The following is a 19,190-nucleotide window of genomic DNA, read 5'->3' as shown; positions in this document are numbered from 1 at the left end:
TGGAGCTTGGAAAAGAGGTGTGACAAAGTAACTTTATTTTATGCTTGTTCATTCACCCTTGATTACGTTATACCTGCATGCCCACGCGGTGCGATATCTTTGACTAGCAAAATCTAATTAATCGAGTTAGAATAGTCGCGTGTGAAGCTTGTCTGAGAAACGGGATCTCTGTTATAACGTCTCGTATAACGTTTTGCGATTGAGCGCGTAGCGTTGAAAACCGGCGAAAATAAAGCATATGGTAAACACACGATCGAGAACAAAGCATCGCAATTGCAGGTATCGTTCTCGCATATATCTACATCCATTTTAATCGGCATGCCGCAACGCAAAACGAACGCAGGGCGCGTTGGGGATATTGCAAGGTTATTTCGGCGTCTCGCGTGGATACGGCGAATGTTAGCGGACGGCCAATCGACAGATGAAACTGCAGCGTGCGCAATCCGCAATACTCCTGTCGATATATTCTTCTTCATAACGACTGGGAATCAAGCGGATAACATACCCAATACGGATGACCCCCCCTCCCAAAAGGTTGAAAAATGGAGGTAAAATGCAAAATCAAGTTGCATAAATCGAAGTATTTCCATATGCCATTTAAAAAATTTTAAAAATTAATATATGTGTAATATATAATTAATATATGTATATAATACAATTTTTTAAATATCATTATGAATCGAATTATTATATATTACAAATATAAGCTTAGATTTTAGGATTAATATCTTTTTTTAATATTTATAAGTTAAAAAATTGTGTAAAGAATTTTTAAAAAAATGTAAAACATAAACGTAAAGAGTCTTTGAATAAGAAAGGATTGTAACATACTATTTAAATCATTTCAATGAAATTTTGATGTCTCTGTAACAACATTAGTAAACCTACCCATGGCACATATTTGCTGTTGTTAACCACGTCCAGTATTGAATTCGTCCTTGATAGACGATTATCGTCACCATGCATCGATCGACAATCATAACGAATGAACTCTGGCATTAGTGGACCATTCAACGTTACGCATATTTGGGATTAATCGATCACTGGTGTTTTTCCAGAACAACGCATTTGAAACAAAGTGAATGCATTTGAAGTAAAACGTAATAGGATTACAAGTACAAATTATTACAAATATATTTTTTAACTTTACATTACTTACGTTACTAATACACATTGTATGTACATAAAACTTTGATCGTTCCGATATAAATCAATATAAATGAACTCGATTCGATACCGCGGCAGGGCTTAGTATTAACCAATATTACAGTATCAAATATTGCATATTTCAAGTAAATTTTAAACATACGCTAGTGAATAAAACAACATTTATTGCCGTCACAGTTTTTCAATATTTCATAACAAATGTCAACATAAACCAAAACATATTACAATAACTAAATAATAAAACAAAAATACAATATTATATACAGAATCGGCAAATTCAATAGGAAATTTTAGAATATGTAAATACTTGCACAAATTCTTGTATTTTATCATGCAACAGAAAGGATCGATACCGGTTTGCCTGTATTCCTCTCACCGATACGTAAAGGCAAATCATGTGACGTTAGTTAATCACATTACATAGTGATATAAAAAGAAAGTAATCCATCTCGCAAGTAAATTCAAGAAATACTGCAATAATCGTATCGGATAATCGCAACGCGAAAAATACAATTTCGCGAAGAATACGGAATGCAGACGGCATGCGGCTTATCGTCCGTCGTTATTTGGTATGGGAGAACGAGCGTCGATGGCAAGACGCGAGAGAATCGATAGAAAGCAATAGATACTTTCGTCGGAAGTCGCATCGGAGTATCGGAGTAACACGCCGCGCGCCGGTTAGTAGCTACCGTGCGTGCCTGGTCAGCCACTCGACCGAATCGCTTTCGCGGAGTGTTAACCCTTTTTGCTCCGACGCGGCCGGCAGTCGCTCGGGCGAAGCTTATCCTGACGCTTACTACTCGCAAACGTAGTAGTCACCGGCCGGCTAGGCGATACAAGCACGTCAGCCCGCTCGCTCGGCGCGATGCGCGTATAGCCTGACTATACCCTCTCGTCGCACTCCTCGTCCTTCGATTCACCTGTCTGACGCCAAGCGTCCCTACTACGTTCCACGGTACGCTCCCTTCTCCTCGTCCTAGTCCTGCCCCCTCCACCGAAATCGATGCTACTCGCGGATCGCGAGTTCAGTCTGCGACTGGCAACCGCGCGTGTAACATCGTCTCTTCTTTGTCCCTCTCTCTTTCTCTCTCTATCTCTCTCTCTCCCGTCCCTTCTGCTCGTCGCATGTTGCATCGCGCAAGTTTTTTTTTTTCAGTTAAATTTTGTCAGGAGAAAGGATTGTTTACAAAAATTTCGGTGTACCGTTTAGGAACAGTTTTGAACGGAAGAGGGGAAACGTGAGATTAGGTGAGATAAGATGATAGCCGATGTCGTGTCGGTGACAATCTTCCATTGTCAAATGCATCACCGTTGCGTACCATCGAAGCGATCGTGAGGCGGTCGGATGTGCAGCGACGTGAAGGATAATAACAATTCAGGACGGACTGTACTTTTGTGCCGGCAGAACTGCTGATTCGGTAAGTAAACTTTCGAAGGCTCTCGAAATTTTAAATGACCATATTTGAAACATGCAGACATACACACACACACACACACACACACACACACCAGAATATAACAAATTACAAACGTAAAATTTGTGATTAAGGGTAACTGTTACCGCTACCAGTTAGAGTATCCAGATACTGGAGTATCTTGTGTCAATCAAACGTATCATTTCTATCGAAATTCGATTTTATATTTCGCCATATAAACGCACGTCAAGTTATCCGCGAGCTTTTTCTACCTGTGATACTATATTTACAAAATTGTACGCTCTAAATCGCAGTTTATGTTATATTTTCAGCGTTTTCGTTTCCAGGTATTTTTCTCCCCGAATAAAATAAACTCTGTATAATCCGAAGAATAAATTTTGAGAAACTTGCAAAAGACGAATGCGCTTTTGTACGAAGTACCGCACCTTCACTTGCGCAGATTAGCATAACAATTACCAATAAAGGGAAAACTACTGCGTCACCGGTGTATATCAGTATACCTGTCGCAAGTAGGCAAATGCGTGATTGGTCAGTCCGGTTGGCTTTACCGTAGATGTTTCAGTGACAGTTTCCATTAGGGCGAACCGTAATACTCCGACTAGTCCACCCATGGTGGTTTCCCTCGCACGTTCCACCGCAAGAAATTTCATTCCTCTCGCCTGTATATATATATATATATATATATCCCGACATTCTCTTTCCTTTGCCCATAATCTCCACAACGCGAGCATGGTCCACGAGTGCGATACGGACATACGCGACTCGCCGGAACTTTGTTAATTAATTGCTTCGGAAATATAATCCACGTCGAGTGTAACTAATCAGCGAGAAACTCGGTCGGACGTTGACGGGCATGTTTGCTGCACCTATCACGTAGCGGGATGGAAATGTAATTTGCCAGGATAGAGTTAGCCCCGTTGAATGCCGCGGCCAACCTTCGGCCGCCTGTTTTCCTCCCCCCCTCGGTGCCAGTCCCGCTACGAGTCAGAGCACCCTCGCAGCGTGCCGCTCTCATTGATCGCTATTCTGGATTTCGCATGTAAGGATCCAACGGAGCAGTCCGTTGCGGAAGCACGCGCTTGCCTATCGGCCGTGTTTCGATGAGGATGTGCAAATCGGCTGGCAAATATTACAATGCAGATACGCGGCGCTGTAGGCCATTCCGCATTGGCTTGACGTGCGCTTTAAAAGTCGCGATTTCTTCCATAAGTTTCAGACAAATTATATAGATTATTTTGTATTTTATATATATATAAATTATATGTAATATATATATAATTATATATGTTGATTAAATTTTTGAAAATAATTTTTTTAATAAAATATAAAGAAATGTTGCTATTAAATATCTGTAAATAAAGTAATACAGGTTTGCCCAAATAAATCTAGTTAAAATTTAATAAAAAATAAATACTTTTCATTTCTCAAAAGAAGTATAAAATTTTTAATCGTTCATAATTCAAAAATTCAACCCTCAATATTGTTCTAAAGGCTTTTCTTAAAATTAGTTTGGAACTTAATTATCGAAATAATGTAAAGTAACATATCCCATATGAAAAACACTTTGTCTCATATATTGAAAATTATTACCCCGGACATTGAAACTTCAATTAATAACAGCCCACGTGACATATTTAATTTAAAAATAATATGTGTTACAAATCTTGAAATATCAAATTAAAGTATATGGCTTTAGGAAAATCTAATAATGTATGACGTAAAGGAATGATTAAAACCGCCAACTATTGCGAAACTGTTATATTTCTCATAAATGCAACAGATATATGCGCTAATATTCATTTAATATTCAACATCGCGCGTATTAATTACGCACATAATTAGCTCGCTTATGAAGATTCCTTCAATCCTGGCGCGAGATCGTTTTCGCATTTAAACTAATATTAAAAACCGAATCAAGTTTCATGTCAGCTTCAAAAAAAAAGCAAAAAAAAGACAGAACATGACTTTATTAGCGTTGCGGAATATTTTTGAATTCGGAAAGCTTTTCATCGATTTTGAGATGCCTCGATTTATTCAAGAAAATGGAAAATATCTAGATGAATGAATGTAAGCGATAAATAACTGGCACCAGGCGATGGGAAGTAATCGGACGTGCGTATAGAATAAGCGTGGGCGGAGGGGGGGGGGGACGGAGTTTCGAGGATTACATGAAAATGGTTTCAGTGTCGGATATGTCGACGAATTCGCCGGATGGTTAAGCCAGCAGTTACGATTAAAAGCCGCGGGCTTCCATTGTATCGTCCATTCGCATATACGGCGGTTCTCTCACATAAATTGTTTAAAACGTTTACTCGATTGTTGGGAAGAAGACACAAGCGGGAACGGCGAGACTACAGTTGCAAATTTTGCCGGCACGGTCATCCAGCGGCAGACAAAAGGATTCGAATCCTGCAAATTATTATACGTATATTCGTTCGTTTCGGGCAATGCGCGCGCAAGGCAAGAAGCGAGTGATCAAGATGTCGCATTCGCGTCGCAAAGAATAAAAGGCACTTTCCGAAACACGTAGACCTGAACACGATATTAGATTGCGACATTTGTACATTCGTGACTGTACATATGTCTAGCCTTAGTATGCGGTATGCACTATGGCTGTGCGGTACGGTAATACAAATAGGGGTTGCTCCCGGGCGCGACGCCTGTACGGCGTAGCTTCACGCATCGCTTACTCATTGCTGAACATCCAGCCGTAGTTGGTGCCGCTCTTGGGACACGCGAAATTTACTTTAGCCGCGAGCACGACTTTAAAGCGGTGTTTCGAGGACACTGCCTACCGCGGCAAATAACGTTTCAATCCGTGTCACGCGGAGAGTCGGCGGGGTCCTAGCTAGGTGCATGCGTACTCGTGCACGAAGTGCACACATGCGAATCACGGTGCACTTTGATGCCAATGTCACGCCACGGAATGCGCAAAGTTTCAAGCCTGTTTTGAATGCAATTTATTGTCATGTCGCGAATTGAATGGGGCGGTCTATTTTAGCAGGTCGGAAAGTCGGAAAACAGTTTCGTTGAATGAAACCGCAGCGCATGTAACGATATTAATAAATAACACGAGATTTAGAATTTTTGTATTTGCGTAACAGACGGCTGCGCGGATTAATGATTACCTATTATTGTTGTTTCTTTTCTTTTTCGATGTATATATGGATGCATTAAATTTTGTCATCTAGTAACGCGACTGATTGCACAGTTTTTTACCGAGTTTTAAACGTGACTGTTAGAGTGCGTTATACGAAGATACAACGATAACATAATGCCCCGCACAACGGAATTGCTTTAAAAAAACTAGGTCGTGTGCTACACGTTTATTCATATTCTCCTGCATAAATACGTCTCGCATATGAGAAAGCATACAAAATTTGTTTTTTACACGAGACATAGTTTCCTCTTGCTTGCGGATATGCATAGATATCATTTTACCTATGAAAAAAATGCAATTCAGCGATTACACAATGCGAAATATGTTTTATATGCATTGTGCATTTTATCGATGTAAACGTGCATGCTGATTATTTGGATATTGAACGTTGATTGAAAAAATGAGAGAAATTCGAAAATGAGAAATTATAACGGTTAAAAGTCGTAAAAAAAAAATACAATAATCGCTTTTATTGTTAAAATAATTGGCAAATTAAATTTTCAAGCTAATCGGTAATTATTATATTTTCCCAAGTGTCATTAATGAAGTGGAAAGCAACTATTGTTAACTAATTTCGGCATTTAACATACTCGTTACATTACAGTCAATGTCGACGTGTTATTTAATTATTTCCTCAAAGTGTTACACGTAGACATAGAGTAAATTTGTGCACGTGCCAGTTCGGTGAAATAACGTTATCTGTTGCATCTATCGATTCGTCGTGATGTCTATCGATCATTACTGGCGCGCCGGGCATTTATTGCTCCGTAAATAAAATTCAAGACGCGGTGACGGCACCTCGTACGCCGGTTACAATCGATAATTACAACGTAGCAAAATTCGTCAAATCCGCGGCGCGTATCGTCTGAATCGTCATTTCATTCGCATAATCGCATCGCGCATCTTTATTCTTCACCAAAATAACAATTAACAAGAAGCGTTCGCATGAGGCTCGCGATTGTGTAAATAACTACGTGAACAAATACTGCCCGACCGTGACTAGTGCACTCTGCTAGCCTGACAAACACAATCCCTAACTACTGCGATAACTGACGTAGTTTATTTCGCTTGAGCGTAAATATCCAGATATATTGTGCCAATATAATATATGCGAAACACAAACCTCGCTTTATTTTCTAATTATTAATATTGCCTCTTAACATATCGACGATGAGATAATTACTATTTTCATTGCGTAGAAGTCGGCATCATTTATTACAAACAAATTATTGCTATTAGTAGTACTGTGCTAGTTATCATTGCATTAATTAATCAAGTCAAGTTAAATTTTAAATTATTAATAAATAAACGATTAATCGAAACATTGTTTTGCAAATAACTTTACATATTATTATAAGAATTATATGCAAACTATACATTTAGTCATATTCAAATTAATTGCTGTAAAAAACGCTGCTCAAACGTAAACTTAAAATAATTAGACAAATATAAGCAATTATATATAAGATGTATATTGCGCTCCTATTTAAGTAGATAGACACTAGATCACGCCAGCTAAATGTAACATTCATTATCTAATATAACTAAAAGTATGTATTCTATAATGTGCTTCTAAAAAAAAAATTAAGAAAATTGAATTTTCAGTAACTGGACATCTGCCGTAAATAATTAATAGGGAATGTTATGTTCGCCGTAGTTAATAACCATGTTGACTCTCAATTTCCGTCCATATTACTTCCTTATCCATCGATCACAATAGCCCGACGATGATTAGTCCGACTCGTGTGTCATTAGTGCGCTTCGAGGCAACAAGCAGTCGAGCTTTTCCATTATTCGCGACACGTACGGCTGCCCCCTCGTTGATTTTCATTTTCCACGGTCTATTCATCGTTATAGTTCTCATCAGAAGTTCAGCGCGAGAAGATTAGACGGCTGAAAGTTAATAAACTCCTCTTACTCGTCTTGCCACCAGCAAATCCATTATACGCCTGCGCCTTTTAAATACTATCATGCGATGTTGCGTGCAAGATTTGCGTATTTAATAATTGAGCCATTGTTACAATTGAGTGATTTTTAGAAAAATCACAATGTTAACGATGAGATATCGTGCGATTCTTTTTCGTGCTTGTTCGCCTATTTGCGCTGTTGATTAATGTTAAAAACAAATGTGTCGCAGACAATCGGTTCGATTTTTTTTAATTGTTCAGCCTTTTCCATGTTGTTCTTTGCAAAAGAATATTATATTTATATATAATAAAACTCTTAAAAATTATTAAATAAATTATCACGTTTTAAGTGCGGTAATAAGAAAATGAGAATAATTTCGTGAATATATATAGTATGGTACGCAAAGGCGAGTTTGACCAGTAAGATTATGGCCAACTGGATGGATCTACGTTCAACTTGCTCTGTGCTCGACAGATAAAGCCTTTGTTCGAGAGGTCAGACTTTCGAAAGCTGTCTTACCGATGTACGTGTACCGTAATAAGGGTTTAAGATCCGCTAGGAGCCCGCTCCGAGGTTGTTAAACTTCCCAGCTTGCGAACTAGAAGCGCCTGTCTGCCTCGTTAAAGCCGTTCCACGATACCGGACTATCATTCGGGTCTCATAGATCAACGCGATGTTCCAGTAAAACGATCTGCGAAATTAGTCAGAGGTCCCTTATCTACGTCATTTCCTGTACAATATACGCGCGGTCCATTCATTGTTGTACGTTGTCAAAGATCATTATTAGCGCGCGTTATAGTCGAATCTCAAGCCGCTTTCGCTCAGCGCGATCTCATCGTTGCCCGCGAGATAAAAGCCGGCTGTCATAGTGCGACATCACAATCGTGATACTTTGAACGGTCAATCGCTAAGTATCACGACACATGTGTGGAATATTGCATCAACTTGCACTCCTCTTTCCACGTAAGTGGACTTGCAGGGAGCTCCGTATAGGATGAATCGGGTAATAGCAGCTTAAGACAGGCTTCGGGCTCGCTCGAGTATGTCGAACTTCCGTACTTCGGGCCAGCGATCGTCTGCCTCGTTAAAGTCGTTCGACGATATCCACTTATGTCGGGAATCGGAATGGCACTACGAAACCGCAAAACGATCTGCGAACTCGCACCACGTACCCGGACGTGAATCAAATCTGCGCGAAATTCAAAATAAATGTTCGCGCAAGCGGTCGGAGTGTAGCGAGTTGTTTGTAATACAGAAAAACACCCGCGGAAAAATAATCGCGATCACTTTTTCAATAGACAAATTTTGATCATGCGGACTCATGTTTATACGAGATATTTATTTTTAAAATAACGCAGAGAAATAAATTTTTAAACTCCTGTTAAAACCGATATTTGAAATCTAGTGTTTTAGAGAGCTTTGTACAATTGCTTTCATAATAACGCATTATTTTAGTGCGATGAGAACTATCGCGTTTGAACTGCTTTCGCAATACTAAGTCTATATTGGTCCGAATAAACTTTTGCCATCCATGCCTTCGCGTAAATCCTATCGAGTGGTCAAATACCATTTGGTCGGTAATACGCGTCACTTAATAATAGCTTAAAACCGACTTCGAAGCTCAAGAGTACTAAAGTTCTCCCCTTGTCGACTCATCCCGATCGTTAGACTGCTCACGATCAAGCCGAGCGTCCATTATACGTTAAGATTCTTACATTACATAACAATTAAAAGAGCAATCGTTAGATATTCCAAAAGCGTAACCAGAGTTTAAATGTTAATTTTATTTGCTAATTAAAAAGTTCTGTGAACATTAAATGCAATATTGAATTATAGTTAATATTCTTTTTCTTTCTTTTATTCCTTTTACGTACATTTATTTACATTATACATATTTTTATATTATTTTTTATTGAAATGATTTAATTATAATTTGTAATCAATAAAATTATTTTGATAAAAAATAATATAAATTTCGATTGTAATCAATTACATAATTTTGATAAAAATTAATATAAAATCAATGTAATCAATAATTTTAATCAATATAATTATTAAATTAAAAAGTTCTTTAATGTTTCCAACAACTTAATATAATAATAATACGTATACAAAACATTAAAAATTTGAGACAAAAATTACATGTAGAAATGATCCTATTTAATATTTATTATTTAGATACAACATGAATTTGTAAAATAATTTAATTAAAACATTAATGAAAATATTTAATTCAATATCTTCAAGATAAAATATCCAATGCGTCAAATCCCTCGCGAGCGTTTAATCCATCACGTCTAACTGTCTCTGAACAATGTCTGCTTTCAATTAGGTGTAGAATAGTCGTCACTCGAGCTAAATTGCTTTCTAACATAGACACAGCGATGCGTCCATTTTCAGGCCAAGACGTTAGCATAAGGTATTATAAAGGAGATCATTCTGTTGCTGACATCAACGCATATCGAATGCGCGTTAATCTGATCCGACTAATTGGCCACTGTTTCCAGTATGTATTAGTAGTATATCTTAATTCTATCTTAAATTTAGACATACATACATATATATATATATATATATATATATATATATGTATGTATGTCTAAATTTAAGATAGAATTAACAAAATAGAAAAATTGTCTGAGTCACAAATAATCCCGGTTGGTTTGCAGATTAATATATAAACATAAATTTTGCAAATTTATTAATTAATCAATAATATTTTATTGATTAATATTATCGTTACTTTTAAGATGACCATAATTCACAAATATTAAGCTAAAGTGTTATTTTTTATTGTACATATATCATTTTACTCAATATACCCGCCTTGTGAGAGTTTAAATTAAAATTTTATTTTAGATATATATGTTTGTGCGATATTATTTAATTGTTTTATACGACTTAAAATAATGTTTATATATATATACATACATAATAAAGATTATTTTAAGTCGTATAAAACAATTAAATAATATCGCTAATTTCTAAAAAATAAAAAAGTATACTAAAATTTGTTCCAAATTTTTAAACATTTGAAAATTCTTTGAAAAATGTGACCAGTGATACAATTGGTCTGACTAAGCAAAAACAGATTAGTCTGCGAAGAATTATTTGAACGTAATCCTTTAAACATTTTTTTGCGATGTTTTACAAGATTTTTATATTAAATTAAATTATATACATGTCTTGAAAAATGTAAATGTGTAGAAGCAAAAATGTACAAAATGTATAAGTTTAAAAATATTGTTTCATACATGTACTATACAAGAGCAAAATTTTAATTTGTATATGTATATAACCAAATAGTTTCCGATTTAAAAAACAAAATCATCATAAACGAGAATTTACATTAAATATTCGTAACACGGATCTATATATGTATATCATCTGCTACTTTATCGTTTGAATCAAATTTTAATATTTTGGATATCGGAACAAAATAAATTTGCACTTTTTCCTCGAGTAAAATTAAGTTTAAAATAAATAATTCGCAGTGTTCGAGTATTATGTAATAATTCTTCTAATAATGCTGCGATCAATAGTATATATTTATACGCGGTAACGATATTATATAAATAATTCTCAGCTCTGCCCTAGCTAATGCAATAAATTAATTAGTCGACGCGACGTGGACGAGCAAAGGATAAAAGCCTTCCTCATAAGTTTAATGGGCAATGACGCGCGATAAGATTATCAGAATAATGTAACGTGAAATTGCATTAAATTTAACTCGATATTCCTCGTGCTGAAAAATGCTTGAATCATATCGGTGAATCGCGCAACGCTAATGCCCCTTTTTCCCATCCCCTCTGGAAACTCGACGCAAGGAAATATTTCACGGCTGACGCGAAAGTATTGGTTGGCGGAACTTAATTTTATTAGCAATTTAGAATACGCTACGCGGGCAAAAACGTACACGCAGCCACGAAAATCTATGAGTATGAATCTGCATTAACCAAACGGCGAAGCCGATTTAATTTTAGTTATGAGTGCAAAATAACTGTTTTGTCGGCGTAGAAATGAAACCCACACCTGAAACATAATCGCTCCAAAAACGGACGAAGAGAAAATAATGTTAATATTTTAAAAGTTGTACGCAAATTTTTCTCTTGTTTCTATCTCGATTAAACTTTGTCTTACAACACGTTAGAATACGAAATAACGATACGTAAAACGAAATAAAATATGTTCTACTAAACGTACTTGAATTTTTATAATCCCTCTTTTCTATGTTAATTTAACTTAACTTGTACGCGGAGAAAGTTTATCACTATATTAACATTGTTAATAAAATTTATTCTTAATTATCGAGTGTTATTGAAGTTTTTCAATATCTTTATCTTAAAGCAGAACTTGGACTATTTAATGTAAGTATAGACACTTTTTGACATAATACGCTTGCAAAGGAAAAGTTTTTGCAAGCCACGTAAACTGTTATATTAATGAGAATTTTCTTTTAAGTCAAAATCTTGTTACAAGAGGTCTCTCAAATAGTTACGGTAAGGATAAAGAACATACGATTGCTTGGCAAATATAGAGACCGGCATCACAGCAAACGCAATAAAAGTAATCTATTTACCGTTAATACTATAATAAGTTAACTGCATTAGTAAATATAGCGATACAAAATATTTGGAATTATCATTTGCAAGATTAAATAATTCAAACTATGTTTAGCGTATAATATGTGGGAACAATATTTGAACAATTAAATTCATAAAACTCGATAATTATTATGGAAGTTAATTAATTAGTAGCCCAGTAAATCGCGAGAAGAAAAATATTCGGCGTAATACGTGACCTCTCTGCAAAATAAATCGGCTTCGACGTTATATGATCTCTGAGACGTTTCTGGAGCGGAATCTTCGTAAAATCTCGCGCGAAACGTTCCATATACGGGGCAAAAGCCAGCTCGGTTGCTCTTCCGAGTTCTTCACGCCCGAAGAAGATGGATCCGATATCATCCTCGGGCAATCACGCCGCGGCACGAAATCTGCAGCGGCCTTATCGGCGCCAATATCTATCCGCCGGGGCCAAAGAATCACGATAGACGGATACGATCGATCGCAGACTGGCAATCGGAAACAATCTGATAAAGGCACGGAAAACGTAAAAGCCGAATAGTGAATAAAAATACTTTGGCATGAGTGTCGGATTTTGTGCCGATGTGAAGTGCACTCTAATACACATCCACGGCAATCAGAACATAAAAATACTGTTAAATGTCATGAAGTAATTCTATAACAAATAGAATGTTATACATTATAATAGTACGATACGCCAACGTTTACCTGGGTAAGAACTTTTACGGCAAAGTGTTGCGTTTGTTTAAAATACGAAGGATTGGATTCCGTCTTTTAGCAAAACTTAAATTCACTGTCGAAAGTAAAGGTAAACAAGCTTACGATGCAGACATTATTATATAGAAACGGCAAGAAAAAGTCAATATTTCTTGGATGTCATTTCTGTTGTAACATAATTTTTAAAAAATACAGAGAACAACTCTTTTAAAGCTATAATTGTTTTATATTGTTAAATATTTTTTTGCATGATTTAAATAAACAATCCAAATAAATTTTAAAACAAAACATATTAATTAATTTTCCGTAGCTTCCGATGCTTCGCCGATCGATGAGACGAGTTCAAAATCGTACTCAAATATGAGACAGCTTATCCAGTCTACGAAACATCCATTTTTCTATTTTTCCGAGACTGCGTGCAATACAAACGTTGCTGTAAAAAAATATTTACACGGTTCCCATTTCAAGAATCTCGGGCAGATTTTTCAAAATAAAGTCGATCTAAAAGCCACCTCTCTGCTCGCATCGTAGAGAAACGAAACAATAATTTGAAAATGCGCCCTTTTTATGTACATAAAAAATAGTACATTATGTGACAAGAGCGTAAAGTCGGCCTTTTGTGCACGAGTGCGGAAACGGACGTGCGTTCACCCGCGTGCGTTCACCTGCACGAGTGCACAAAAGGCCGTTACGCCTGGTATTACATACCACATTTTTTGTTACCCATGCGTCGATGTATGATCCCTTGAGTGTCTTAAGTTCTCGCAAATTGACAGGTCAAGGTTCGATTCGCGAAAGCGACGAAGCGTCGATAAATGTCGGTAGTGTTGAATAGGTGTGTCGAATAGAGAATCTACAAGAGAGTTAGCATATGTATGTCGCGAGATAACGTCCTGAAATGATCAAGCGTAGTGAAAAAATCGTGCTGAAAAGTTTTTCGTCACAATTCATATTATTTATTGGAGGACAAGAATGTTAAAGTGCTGAAATCCATGATTCTACCCACAGAAAATGACACGAAAGGGATCACTTCCGACACATGTACATGTAACAAAAAGATTTTTAAATCAACTTCATGCCCTTGTCACAAACTTTCCTTGCATTACTAACATGCATATTTTATTGGCAAAAACAAAATCCTGTCTCACGCTGCTAGAACCCCGAACAATTTTTTAGAAAAATAACTGAGCGGCCTAATTGGCTGGAAAACACAGGTTCGCTCGCACGTGCGCGCCTCTGACGTGCTAGACGGACTATGGGACGGCCAATCCGCGTCTATACGTGCAGACGCGTACATTATTCTCGTAGTGCGCGTTGTGCACGACTATCGTGAGTTTGCTTGCTGCGAAAAGTAACACGAAGGTAATTCGGTGTCTCGCAACGTCGCTAATCCGACATGGACGATGACGAGGAGCGTTACGCCTCTCACAGGAGTTCAAGCGGTGCTTTAGGCGAATTTAGCATTTGGAGAAGTTCTCTAAACTTTAAATTCGATGTAGTGCTAGTATCCGCGCGAGAAAATGTAATAATATGCAATAACAAAGTTCCTCCAACCAGCTGCCCGACACGAATTGCCACGCGTAACGTTATGCTGGCGATATAAATTTCTTCAAATACTCTCAAGCGAAATAAAAAAAAGGGAAACCTTATATCTCACATCTCGATTATGCTGATGTATTATACATAGCAAACGATATCGCACAAATGCGACATGACGGAATGGGAAAATATTAAGATACAGGTCTTACTGTGAATCTTGGAACGAAATCTATCATATTTGATGTATAAATGTATTTTTATAAATTGCTCACTTTTTTCATATCTCATATTTTTTTATACCTTAGAGATAAGTATAATTAGATGACATATAGAGTAAAGTTAAAGAAAATAAAAATTAAAAGAGAAAAAGAGAGAGAGAGAGAGAGAGAGCACAAGCACACATGCATGCGTGCGCTTGTTTGCATGTATGTGCACTTGTGTTCTCTCTCTCTCTCTCTTTCTCTCTCTCTCTCTCTCTTTCTTTATGTGTATAACGCTATTATATTATATTAAAATATTATATTTATTAAAAGAAAGAAAAAGAGGAGGAAGAAAAATGAAAAGGAATATAATATTAAATAATTAATAATATTAATGTTATTATTTTATGCTGAAGAAAGAAGCGCAGAATAATCAAAAAGAGGAAAAGAGAGAAAAGAATGTTCTTTTATTTATGAGCGCTTTATTTGTGAGCGAAGAGGAAGAAAAAAGAGAGAGAGAGAGAGAGAAAAGGAAGAAACAAGGATATTATATAATCTTATTATTTAATATTATTTATATATAACTTATTAATATTATTTATATATAATGTAAATGTGTTGTATTATGTTTATAATATTTATTGACTGATTAAATGTGTGTAAGATAAATGCGTGTGGCGCATGCACACCCGCAACACGTGCAATGTTGTATTTTAGTATTTAAAAAATGTATAATTACATTTAAATATCCATAATGCCATTAATTTTATAAATATTACTTATAAACAGTTTTTCATATAAAGATAAATGTATTTCTTTATTTACAATATTTACAGTGATAAACTGAAAATTGATGCCAATATAAATAGAAGTTTAGAATAGTTTAAAATGCCAACTATATATATAAATTTGATGTATCGACGAAGCAGTGGTCTCAAAACTTTATATTTTGATATATCCTTGCGGCTACTCTCGTTCAGTCGTCTTACACGGTCGCAAATAAAAATCATTTTAGAACTGGATATACGTAAAATAAAATGTTACAGAGATGTTTCCATGCTATCTATATTAAATAGCGGTACTTTATATAAATAAATCTATTTAAAGATATAAAATTGAATGCATTTTATCAATTTAAATAAAAAACCAAATAACATATAATGGATAAATATTATAAAAAGATCTACTGACAATTGTGCAGCAGTATCCTAAAATGTATGTCTTATTTTTTCTTGTTATATGAATTTTTTAAATTAGATTACAAGATTTAATTAAAATTTTAATAAATATAAAAATAACAAATATGTAACAGATTCAGAAAACTCTTACAAAATGTAGGAAACTTATGACAGAAATGCGTCTAGCAACAAGCATATACGGAGGAAATATATATGAAGTATTTATCATATGCGGAGTAGGTAACGTGGAAACTGACGGGATACTAATTCGATGTTTCATAGCAGCTCTAATCTGACGGAAGGAAGAGCCGTCGCGTCTTCCGGGAGTTAAGCGCCAGTTAGACGTACTTAACATCCGTGGGACTACTCGTCGAAACTTTAAACTCGATTTGAACCACGCTAGTCACCGCGAAATTTGTTCGCCGATCGTCTTTCGACAAACTCGGGCTTTGCTGGCGTGATAACGATCGATCGAGGTTTCCCTATTTCCATGGGTTTCTCGGAAACATAAATTTCCCCTACACACACACACACACACACACACACACACACGCACACACACACACACACTCCCGTAACACAGCAAAATACTATAATATTACCAACATATATAATTGCATAAATGTGATATACATGAGGAAGATCCTCCCCCAGTATAAAATCCACAAAACACATTTTATTATATTTTATATTTACTCGTATCTTTTATAATAATTTGCACATTTATAATTATGCATAATATAACATTACCGTATAATAATTACTTTTGAAATATAAAGAAAACACACTCGCTCACTTGTGCATAATACATCGAATTAATTACATACATGTAGAACAAAATAATGTATACTCTACATTTTTTTATCAGACAGAAATATCGACCAAGCGTATTTTCATCAGCTTTATATTAAAACTATTAAATTACTTTTTTTTATTACAAGTTATTTCAGATAATTTAAAATTTTATTTCTAAATATGCTTTGAGACGCATACAGATTTATAAAATAAAAAGATTTATATTATAATTAATTGCAATATTTACAAATTAATTATATTTAATTAGATAAAAAAGATTTTTATTGTAATTACATTAATTACACATTAATTATATTTAATTATATAAAAAATTTGTAAAATAAGATATAATTTGCGATATACGGACGTACATACACATAATCTGTCTTAATTTTATTAGCAGAGACCTTTTATTAATTGTCGATATTGCCGCTGATCATCTATCTGACTAAATTTCGAACGATTAAGCCTCTGTAAGTGACGGGCACAAATTGAGATCCATATTTAGAGGTGCATAACTTCCATGAGATTAATCATCCGCGCATGGACGTGGAAACGCTGGAAAAGTGCGTGGGGAAAAGTAAATAGTCATAACGGGATACTTTGTACGAATTACGCGGCTTCTGACGTGAACTAATGGCACTGGCGAGCGCCGAACCATGCAGACCCTTCCGCCTCAACACCAGCGTATATACCGCCTTTTCTTCCTCGGTTTTAATCTCGTAGACCCATAATGACGTCTGAAAAGACGTAATGTTCATTACTACCATGGAGGAAAATACTTTTAGAACGCAGCAGCCGGTACTTTCAGAACGATACTGCTAGAAAAATGCGCGAAAATACTTATCTCCTCCTAGAGCGCGGTTCGTATTTCTCTCTCTCTCTCTCTCTCTCTCTCTCTCTCTCTCTCTCTCTCTCTCTCTCTCTCTCTTGTGATATCATAAGATGCAAAGATGCCTAAATAAATGCGTTAATTATCATTCTGAAGATTATATCCTTTGAAACAAACATTATACATTCCCACAAAACGATGGATACGAACGATATAATATCAATGTTACTCAAATCGAAATATTATATTGAAATAATTATTGCCATGCTTCTTTCAGATATTAATTGATCTTTTTCAGCAAAATTTCTTTTTACGATTAATTAATATAATTAATATAATATCATAAAAAAGATCTATGAAAGAAAATTCTATACTGAAGAAACTAATTTATACGAGAATTATTTAATACACATAATCTCTTAGAGATATTTATACTATATATATAAGATTAATTAAGTATAACATTTGTGATTCAAACTATATATTATTAATAACGTATAGTTAATCAAACATTTTATTAATTACTTATTTTTAAAATTGTAGCGGAGGTTCCGGAGATAAATATTTCTGTTGATTATAGTCGTGCCACTGACATGCGCTATTACAGTTTATGCTAGCGATTAGCAAAGTAATTCCCGAAATTAATTATACCAGACTGGAACGGGGAATTGTACGATGCAAAAGAGAAGGGGGAGAAAAACATCGGGGTGAGCGGGTAAAAATTAATGGCCTCGGTATAATCCGCGGTTTTTGCCGCTAAAGTTATAGGTCAATTTTGTAATAAGGACGGAACGGTCAATTTAAGAAAACGCGCCACATCGAAAACCCAGTGTTTAAGCGCCCGATAATGTACAAAAAAAAGATTAATCCTTAGTGCAGACCGTATATGTTGTTTATATAAAAAAAGAAGGGAGAAAAAGCTGTTACCTTTATGCACACTCAAATGTAAACCAAAACCGAAGGAAATTTTTCTCGCAAACTCAGCAACGTAGTTTCGCCACTCCCGTGAGGATTTTCACCGATTGCGCTTGTGTAACCGGTGCAAACAACTCGCAGCTCATACTTACTGATATTACTTCCCTAATTAATTACGTGGAAAAAGCAGAGTAGAAGTAGAGCAAAAAGTGACAAGTGACGGTTAAACGCGGTTAGAAGCGGACAGGAACAATGAATTGCCTCGTAACATTGTAAAATGGAGTTAAGGCTGGCTAAATATTAAATAGCACGAGATATGATCTTGTTATTTAATGAAGATTATGTTATTTTCTTTGATTATATTATTAATTAATTTTTTAATATTCCGCGATATTGAATATTCTACAAAATATTTCTGTATTGTAAAATAACCTCTGATAAATTTTAACTATCCGAAAGAATGTAAGATGTGCGAACAGTATAGAAGCGAAATTCTTTTTTAAAACACTCGTTGAGTTAATTAACTTTTCTGAAGAAATAACTTTTATGTTTTTATTTTAAATATATAACTTTTCAAAATACTCTGTGAGAAAAATTTATGAATGTCCAACATTTCAAGAAATGAGGACAACGATTTTTTTTTAAACTGATTACAATCCTGAAAAAGGTCAATCTGAATAAATATTGTCTAAAAAATCGATATAGAATAAAAGAATGCGACAGCAAAAAGAAAACAAATAGAATTTACGATAGTGTCACG

The 19,190-nt window shown here is 35.4% G+C and overlaps 1 protein-coding gene and 1 long non-coding RNA gene across 6 annotated transcripts in view; one reads left to right on the top strand and one right to left on the bottom strand.

Annotated features, from left to right (window-relative positions):
* The window catches only part of LOC105828424, a 282,603-nt gene that overhangs the window by 165,926 nt on the left and 97,487 nt on the right, over window positions 1-19,190 (bottom strand). The window contains exon 5 of one of the 3 annotated variants that reach the window (XR_004965015.1): window positions 16,968-17,423. The exons of the other annotated variants lie outside the window; for them this stretch is intronic. This is a non-coding gene — a long non-coding RNA (uncharacterized LOC105828424). Of the gene's footprint in view, window positions 1-16,967; window positions 17,424-19,190 lie in introns of those variants that run through there. 3 annotated transcript variants of the gene reach the window in all.
* Window positions 2,171-19,190, top strand: part of LOC105834291 (discoidin domain-containing receptor 2) — a 77,477-nt gene continuing 60,457 nt past the window's right edge. For all 3 annotated transcript variants that reach the window (XM_028191293.2, XM_028191292.2, XM_028191291.2), the window contains exon 1: window positions 2,171-2,585. The gene's annotated coding sequence lies outside the window, so the exon portion shown is untranslated. The remainder of the gene's footprint in view (window positions 2,586-19,190) is intronic.

Source organism: Monomorium pharaonis, chromosome 11 (genome assembly GCF_013373865.1).
Source record: "Monomorium pharaonis isolate MP-MQ-018 chromosome 11, ASM1337386v2, whole genome shotgun sequence".
Classification (NCBI taxonomy): domain Eukaryota; kingdom Metazoa; phylum Arthropoda; class Insecta; order Hymenoptera; family Formicidae; genus Monomorium; species Monomorium pharaonis.
The sequence above is the reverse complement of the archived record's forward strand: the minus strand, read 5'-3'. Positions and strand labels throughout refer to the sequence as shown.